The sequence below is a fragment of the Nematolebias whitei genome, chromosome 10 (assembly GCF_014905685.2).
Source record: "Nematolebias whitei isolate Nwh7 chromosome 10, NemWhi1, whole genome shotgun sequence".
Lineage (NCBI taxonomy): Eukaryota > Metazoa > Chordata > Actinopteri > Cyprinodontiformes > Rivulidae > Nematolebias > Nematolebias whitei.
In genome coordinates, this window is record NC_056507.1 from 7928430 (window position 1) to 7938247 (window position 9818).

General features: G+C 40.7%; 1 pseudogene; it reads left to right on the forward strand.

Moving 5' to 3' along the window:
* LOC119415445 overlaps positions 1-9818 on the forward strand; it is a 109696-nt pseudogene that overhangs the window by 67920 nt on the left and 31958 nt on the right.

Genomic DNA, 9818 nt, shown 5'->3' on the forward strand with positions numbered 1-9818 from the left:
ACACAAGAAGGCAGTGGTGATAGATGTAGCAATCCCAAGCAACTTTAACATCAGGAAGACGGAGCACAAGAAGCTCGAGAAATACCAAGAGCTGAACTGAAAGCTTAGATTTAGAGGCCTGGGAGCTTAAGGGTTCTGCTCAGTATCTTAGCTGTTCTAGGACTGTGCTCTTCTGGATCAAGATCTCTGAGGTGGTTCTTGGGATCCGTTGGAACCACTTTTCCAGTCAGTGGGTCACAGAACTGAGTGGTCAGTTGACCAGAAGGAGTACTGACACCGTGACTCCCCACAACTTCAGTATTGCCTATATTCCTGTATTTTTTATTTTTATTTTTTGCAGCATGATGGATCAGTGGTTAGCGCTGTTGCCTCAGATAGAAGATCCTGTGTTCAATCCCCGGTTTGGACCTGGGGTCTTTCTGTGGAGTTTGCACGTTCTGCCTGTGTCAGTGGGGGTTTTCCCCGGGTACTCTGGTTTCCTCCCACAATCCAAAACCATTCATGTTAGGTTGTCTTCAGGCGCATATCTCTCTTGCAATAAGAAATCTGTCTGTGATCTCTATGGGATTTTCCCATTTAAATAATGGTTAATAATACTTAAAATAACTCAAATTCCTCTTACAGTCCTTGGCTTTTCTTAAACTAGTCGTGCTCCTTCTTCCTGATATTCACTTGGTATTGCTAAATCTATCACCACAGCCTTCTTTTCTTGCTTGTCGACCACCACAATGTCCAGCTGATCAGCCATCACCTGTTTGTCAGTCTGCAAGTTCCAAGGTCCTTCAATTCTCCACCACCCGGTGGTGTCTCTCACGTTGATTGTGGGACCTCCAGTCCATACTCTGCACAAATGTTCCTGTACATTATCCCAGTCACTTGGTTATGACGCTCCATGTATGTTTTGCCTGCCTGGATCTTACACCCTGCTGTTATGTGTTGGACTGTCTCATGGACATCTTTACGCAGTCTGCATCTTGGGTTTTGTCTGGAATGGTAGACGCCAGCCTCTATTGGCTCTTGTGCTGCCATGATTAATGCTTCTGTGCTGTCCTTCAGTCCAGCCCTCTCTAGCCACTCGTAGGATTTATTGATATCAGCCACTTCCTCAATCTGCCGGTGGTACATGCTGTGCAGGAGATTTTCCTTCTATGAGTCCTCCTCTTCCACGATAGGCGCCACTGCCTGACACATTTGCTTAAATTAATATTTAGGCTGTTTAAGTCCAGGCCTCTCTTGCAAAAGACATATTTCATCTCAATGGGATTTGCCTGGATAAATAAGGGTTAATTAATAAACAAACAAAATAACTAATAATGTCCATGATGATGGTACGTATAATTCTGACCGCAAATAAATTTTTATTTGTCCCTCTTTGTTTGTTTTTATAGAGGGATTCCAGGTAAAAAATGTGGGACCATCATTGTAAGAGCAGAGGAGCTGAGCAACTGCAGGGTAAGAGTTCATTCGTTCACTTTATTTAGTAAATATCCCCTAACTTTCAGTTTCTACTTCTTTCTTGCCTGCCTAGAAAGTTCGAATTGGCAAACTTGGGCTCATTTCACATTCAGAAAATGTTGCTATGAATATAGTAAAAGTACAGTACTGCTATAACCAAGTTTTTTTTATGAATTTTCCACATAGTGCACTTAGGGTTGAGGAACTGTCTATGTACTGTATATTAATTATATACTAAAAGTAATTTAAACCAGAAAAAAAAAATTATAATAAATTTTCTAAGAAAAAGGTCTAGTGATGCTTTTTAATAGTTGTCTTTGTGATATTGTATTTGTTCAGGAACTCCGGATCATTTTTTTTTTCTCCTTAGGCCCTTTAGACAGCAAAAAAACTTTTGTTCAAAAATATCTGTGAGCAAATGTAACGGAATGAATTTTAGATCAAAATAAAACTTTCTGTTAGAAGAAATTGTTGCCGTGCCTCGGTCTGCAGTGTTCGGAGCCAGACCGTGACTTTGTCTCTTTTCAATTAACAAAATCCCGCCAAGAAAAAAATAAATTGTTCTGGCAAAATTCCTTCATGGTTCACATCCAGCTTTGTGTTGTTAGCAAATGTAGATGCATTTGTACTCACCGATACCACAAAACAAATGTGTTTTTAAATACTTTAGGATTCAGTAAAGGAAATAAGATTATCAGAGTCAGAGTCAGAGTCAGAGTTTCTTTATTGTCATTCGCACCTCATGTGGTACATGTGGTGGAGCGAAATTATGTACACGGGGTCCCAGTTACATCCAACAATAAAATGTCTAAGAAAAACAGTAATAACATCTAAGATATGAAGTAAGAAAAACATCAACTAAATATACACTAAGCACTCATAACATAAAACATTGAACATCAGCACAAACATGAACATGAGTCTGTGAGCGGATGTGCACGCTCATGAATTACCATGCTTACGTTGTAAACGGATGAATATAATGTTCATCAGTTCGTGGGGGAGTGGTGGTGCAGAGGTTGGCGAAGGCGAGCCTGTGATCGGGTGGTTTCAGTCCAAATCCCCAGACCGACAACATCAAAATGTGGGTGGGAAAGGTGAAGCACCCACACCTGCCTCCACCCTGATTTGCCTGACTTTGGGCCCTTGAGCAAGTCCTTTAACCTCCACCATCCCCCCCCCTGAGCTGCCCTAGATGGCAGCTCTCTGCTTCATGCAGGTGGCTGTGGCGCCCTCTGAGGAAGGGAGCAGATAAAAGAAACAACAAACTAATAAATTAATGACCATCACGTAAAGAAGTGACGTTTACACGAATACGTCTTCAGAAAACTGTGCCATCTCAAAAGATCCAGAGCGGTGTAATTTACATGGATATAAAAAATATGCATGCCAGGTTTAAAACTCCAGGTTATTGTGATTCTCTAAAAATGAGAACCAAACGTTTTCTTCAAATATTTTTTCATCTTTACTGCGACATAATCTTTTACCATTTCAGTGAGAAAAAAAATCAGTTGCTGTATAAAGTAATGAAATTAGTGCTGGGCAACAATTAAAAAATGTAATCATGATTAATCTCAAGATATTTTTCAGCTTAATCTTAATTAATCTCATTATACTGCGCAAAAAGACATTTAGAGCAATTTTAAGGCACTGTTTTATATAAAAAAAAGGTTCAATACATTTTCAAAAACTTTAAACGAAAAAGGCACTTTTTAACAACAGCGTTCCCCTAACAATTAAAGTATTCTAGTAACATAAATATGAACATCAAACGTGAAATCCAAGCTTTTTGCCAGGGCAATAATGTTTTTAGTTTATGTTGGAGAAAAAAATGAGATCCCTTCAAAACCCAAAACCACAATCCTAACAGATTAATGCCCATAACTATTATTGTGTTAAAGCATCTTGTAATTTTAAAACCGATTTCATTCTTTTTTTTTAAACACACCTGCCATCAACTAAAGCGATGGACCAATCTGAGTCGCAGTTCTTCTGGAAAAAGATCTCACTGGGAAAAGTTGTTCATCAGGAAACTGTAGAAGAAATTTACCATTGTTGGATAAAAATGGAGCCCAGTCACAACAATCGTCAGTCTAGATCAAGGGTCTGCAACCTGCGGTTCTCGAGCCACATGCGGCACTTTCAAGCTTTGACCAAAACTGACATAAAACTGAATTAAAGAGCTAGTTTTAGCAGTGTTCATGGAGTTTATTTTGCAAATATATGAATGCTAGAAACATTACAAGGAGTAAAACATACTCACTTTCACTTTATGCTTTATTTCTTCAAAGTAGGATATGCAATTTTTCTATAATATAAAAAAAAATCACATAAAAATGCATAATTTATTGTTTTAGTTTTTAGAAACTGGGCAAAAACTGTATTGTTTTTTCCTTCTTTACAAGAATCACGTCTTTTTATGTTGTCTTGGATTGTAAAAATGTCAATAAATGTTAAAAATCATTAATTTTATAAAATCACCCCTACTGTCCAGAAAAGCATCCTCCAAAAAACTTAAAGTGGTCTGTGGGTTACCAGTTGAGAATCCCAGTTGTAGCAGGTATTGTGGTTTCGGACGCGTTTAATTTAGTGAACGAAGAAGCAGAAATGGCTCTTTTGATCGTAAAGATTGTTGACCCCTGCTCTAGATCTAAATCTAGCAGACGTACGCATGGAGAACTGGAAGGAGCTGTGCACAAGAGATACCCTTACAGTCTTACAGACTTTGTGTACCTTTTCAAGGAATTCAAAAAAGTTCAAGTCAAAAATATTTTGTAAGGAAGAGTTAATTTTTTTAATGTAAATGTCCATAATTTATGTCACCGTCTTGTTTTTCTTTTCGGCTGCTCCCTTCTTCAGGGGTCACCACAGCAAGAACATCTTGCAATTCTTTGTGATGCAACCAGGGCTCAAACCCACAGCCTCAGGATAGGATGTGTCACTGCAGAGGTGGAAAAACTGTCAAATAGTTGATCATAGTTTTAATTTGTTGGGCTACGAAAACATGGCATTTAACCAGGAGTGTGAAGACTTCTTTATATATCTACTGCAGATATGGATACCTTCCTTCTCTTTCAGGAGTCGGTGATGCTCCAGTTCTGTGGCAACAAACTGGATAAGAAGGACTTCTTTGGAAAGTCAGATCCATTCCTAGTTTTTTATCGCAGTAATGAAGACGGATCGTAAGTTCCTTATGTTATGACTTCAACACGGTGGTTTCATCGAGATGAAGCCGTTGATAAATGGATAAATGAACTACCTATGTATATCACCTTTCTATCTAATCAAGATACTCAAAGCACTTTACAACATAATCTGTGCCCTCATTTACCTCCACACACATTCATACAGCACTTTACTACATCTCTACAAAGATCATTTGAACCTGTAGAGACTAACCAGTGCTTTAGATCACATTCATACATGGATGGGACCATAGGCGTTGCATCAATTTTATGTGAGGGGGGACAGTCCCCTCACATTTAAAATATATTCATTCAGACGCCCCACATTTACCATGAAATATTAATTCATCCAGCTCTGTTTCTATTTCTTCGTGAACAAATCCATTCCACTTGATTAACAGGAGAATGTTCAAACCTCTAAAATTCCACTTCGGGTTTTCCTAGTCACCACATTGCCTGCAGTGTTTCTTCAAGGTCATTTAATGGGGCGGGGGGCAGAGGGGGAGACACCTCTGTGTTACATGCTAGCTTAGCGCTCCGTTAGTGCTGACAGTTGTATGGGGAGGTGTGGCGGTTTGGATGCGTGAGAAAAGCGGAGTGTGTTCTATTCACACAAGGAGAGCTGTTGGTCAGGCTACTTCTTATCATAATATAATGATATGTATGTGTTGTCATCATTGTATGTTCCCACACAATGGTGAAATTGGCTCTCTGCATTTAGCCCATCCACCCCCAGGTGGAGCAGTGGGCGGCTATTGAGGGCACCAGGGGAGCAATTGGGGATAGGGTGTCCTGCTCAGAGACACCACGAGATGTGCAATGACTGGGGATCGAACCTGGGACTTTCGGGTCCCGAGTCAGTTGCCCTGCCTCTGCCACATCTCGGCCCCCAACAAGAATGGTTGTGCCATTAACTCTAAAATAGTTATTGCATTAAGTCTTTACTAATTTAGGTAAATGTAGATGTTTAATAACCCAGGAAAATACACCAGAATGCAGGAAAAGGCATCTACTTTATTCAAAATTTTCTGTGGGAGAACTCCCAGACCCCCCCACCATTGTGTAATCCCCACCCTCCATTACAAATGCTTCTGACACCAATGGATGGGACACACATTAGAGGCAATGACGGGTTCAGTGTCTTGCCCAGGGATACTTCAACATATGACAGCGAGTGGAATCAAACCCCCAACTCTCCCACTGTAGGACGACTGCTCTAACCACTCAGCCACAGCTGCCCTAAAGATGGCCAGATAACGTAAAACGGGGCTAAGAGGAAAATCAAGATGGGGGATGATGGATAAGATGGAATAAAGTGAAAACTTTCTGTGGAGGTCACAGTTTCTTTGCCCTCTAGATGCTTTTTATTCAATTTGACTTCAGCATTTCTCACTTAACACATTCTCTTCAGTGCAGCTGTGTATTTACTGATGCAGCTTAGATGTTCTGCTGCGGGCTGTAACGGCAGCACACTGCGGTAACAAAGAGCCAGTGTAGATGCCACATGAAACGGACAAGAGGCAGCTATTTCCTCATTATAGTCACCAGGTGAAGACAGAGCAGCCCGCTGCCTAGTGTTGTGAAATTTGGAATATTTTCATCATTTGTTAACGGCTTCTAAATGTCTCGCAGGTATACTATCTGCCACAAAACAGAAGTGGTGAAGAATACTCTGGATCCAGTGTGGCAGGCTTTTAAAATTCCTGTCAGGGCGCTGTGCAATGGAGACTATGACAGGTACGGCACGATGCAGCGGGAAGCCTGCACATGCAAACCGTTCCCGTTTACAGAAAATTGGAAATAATTATAATGTGCTCAGATTTATTGCAGGATTTCATTTATTATGACAAAAACTCTTCTGAGGCAGTGCAATACGTTGACAGTAAAAAAACTGTCAGCTGATGAAATTAAATGAAACTGTTCAAAAAAAGAACTCTTTTTTTTTTTTAGGTGTGCTAAGATGCTAAAGTTTGCTAATAATGTGGTGCATCAAGATAAATTGTGTTTTAAAGAGATTCTTTTGAAGTTGGGTTTTGCAGAAATGTTACGGACAATAAATATCTTACCTGTTGTACAAAACTCTTTAAACATCATTAAAAAAAGATTAATTCTGACTGGACTGATTAATTGTTAGCTAATCGAAAGTGAGGCCAAGATCAAAGTGTTTTGCTCTCATTTTAAACAACTCATATCTCTAAAACTTTATAGTGATTCATGCAAATAAAATATAAACCTTTACACAACGATCCTTTTCACATGACATGATATTTCTGACAACTTGCCTGCCCATGCTGCTATGATTTGCTACAGCTAGCTGCTGCTGCTATTTGTGCTTGCTTGGTGCCAACAGTACTTTTTTGTCAGCCAGCTCCTCCCTCAGTTTATTATTGTCAGCTGTGCTGTTAGAACTCTGTGTATGCTCCCACTCATCAGTCCACCATCATGGTTCATGCGCTGTCTGGTTCTCCATAGTGTCTTCTAAATCCATCCATCCATCATCATCTTCCACTTGTTCCAAAGTCAGGTCGTGGGGCAGCAGCTTGAGCAGGAAGGCCCAGACATCTCTCTCCACAGCCACCTCTTCCAGCTCTTCTGGGAGGACTCCAAGGCGTTCCCAGGCCAACCGAGCAATATAGTCTCTCCAGCGTGTCCTGGATGTTCCTCGGGGTCTCCTCCCAATCAGACATGCCCGAAGCACCTCCCTAGGGAGGTGCCCAGGGAGCATCCTTACCAGATGCCTGAACCACCTCAATTGGCTCCTCTCAATGTGGAGGAGCAGCGGCTCTACTCTGAGTCTCTCCCAGATGACTGAACTTCTCACCCTCTTTCTAAGGGAGAGCCGAGCTACCCTGCGGAGGAAACTCATTTCAACCGCCTGTATCCACATTTTTATTATTTTGTTCACTACCCAGAGTTTGTGACCAAAGGTGAGGGTAGGAACGTAGACCGGTGTGTAAACGGAGAGCTTTGCCTTACAGCTCAGCTCCCTCTTCACCACAATTGACCAGCACAGAGTCCACAAGACTGCAGACGCTGCACCAATCCGTCTGTCAATCTCACGCTCCATTCTTCCCTCACTCATGAGCAAAACCCCGAGATACTTGAACTCCTCCACTTGAGGCAGAACCTCACCCTCGACCTTGGAGAGCAACTCACCCTTTTCCAGCTGAGGACCATGGCCTCAGATTAGTGTCTTCTACAAAAAAGGCCATGCTTAGTATCTTCTACAGTTACATGTAGTTTTCTGGTTGTTATTGCTGCCTAATCAGACTTTTTCTTTTTATATTAATAATTCCTGTTTGTTTTTTTTGTTTTGTTTTTTACAGTTGACCTCACCAGAACTCAGTCACCAAAAAAAAAAAAATCCTGTAATGTGAAAATAGCAATAGTTTTGAGACAGCAGTAATCCCCTTGGGTAATGGCACTTGCTAAACTGTTAGCTTGATAATCTGGTCAGAGTTAAACTATGTCTTCCAACTGAGTTCACTTTTCACAAGAAACCCACTTTAAAAGATCTGAACTATTGCTTTAATTTATCTAATATACCCCAAAATATTACACTGTGTTAAATGAAGGCTAAGTGCTTCAACTAGAGATGAACAGAAGACAAAACTGTGTGAGACACGCAGCTTTAGTTTTTCTCACGTCATTTATCTGCGATGCTAAACAGCCAGTCAGAGACCACTCTCGCTGACTGACCCATTGTTAATTCAGCGTGAAGATTCAACTTGGATACAACTTGACTGAATCGTGAGTGCTAATGATGTATTACACACCACTGCTTGCATCATTTCTTTGGACTGCTTGTTGTGCAAGACATTTTCAACAAGTATCAGTCCCTCACAAATTGTGGTAAATAAGGCCAAACATATTTTTATAATAAACAGTGAATTTCTCAGAAACTGAGTGAAACAATGTGTTTTTTACCTGACTGGATTACATCAGTGACCTTTTAAACAAAACTCTAACTCTTTGTTGCCTGGACTTAAACTCCTTCACATGACAGGTCTCGGCTTTTAAAATGGCACATTTTAAATCTTTGAACATACTTATCTGTCTGTGTTTGCTTTGTGCTCCATCTTCTTCTTTTTACCTGCAGGAGCATTAAAATTGAGGTGTACGACTGGGACAGAGATGGAGGGTGAGGAGGACACATTTAAATCTTTTTTATTTGCATGCTGAAGCCATAATGACTGTACAGTACAGTGTTATTTATTATTCTATTCATCAATGTGGTGAGAATCAAAGATGTTACTGGCATTGTTACAGTCTCTGGTTAAATGAAACCTGGCACTCATTCACAGAACATGGAAGAGCTTTGGAATTGTAGTCACAAATAGACTCCTTTCTGTTCTGTTAAATATTTGTTTAACAGAACAGAAATTATATATATATATATATATATATATATATATATATATATATATATATATATATCAGAACATAGCCCTCCTATTTAGGCTTATTTGCTACAAAAATTGTGCAACAGCTGTAAGAGCTGGTGACATATATTCAGTAGCAGCCATATGATATGCATAGCACTTTGACTTATATTAAATGAAAAGTGTTAAATGTTATTCATTAGCATTAGTCACCTGCGATGCTGTCTCACTTGTGGAGGCTTATTCCAGGTTCCTATAGCTGCAGTGTGGGATCCTCTGCACTCTTGTGCATGAAGGACAGACTTTTTATGTTCAAACTTTTTGTCTATCCATTGTGCCGTAAGACTACTCATGCTAACGGGGCTAACACGACGTCCAAATGTCTGTGGTAAAACTCACCCAACATGTCGGGCTATCGGCTATTAACTTCTCAGCGACGTCAGAAATGACGGCTGGTAACTCGGGTAACGTTACGTAGGAAACATATCTCCGACTGCGGACGATGTAGCGAGGCTCAACGTAGTCCATAAATCTTGGGAATCCGACATCCTCACCAACAAAAAATAAAACTTCCACACCGCCGACATTTTGAATTGTACTCTCTGCCGTGAGGCGCCCGTGACATCATCACGTTGCGCTGCCGCTGCAACGTCATCAAGTTGTGTTGCCGCTGCAACGTCATCAAGTTGCGCAGCCGCTGCAACGTCATCCAGTTGCGCTGCTGCTGCAACGTCATCACGTTATGTTGCTGCTGCAACGTCATCAAGTTGCGCTGCCGCTGCAACGTCATCACGTT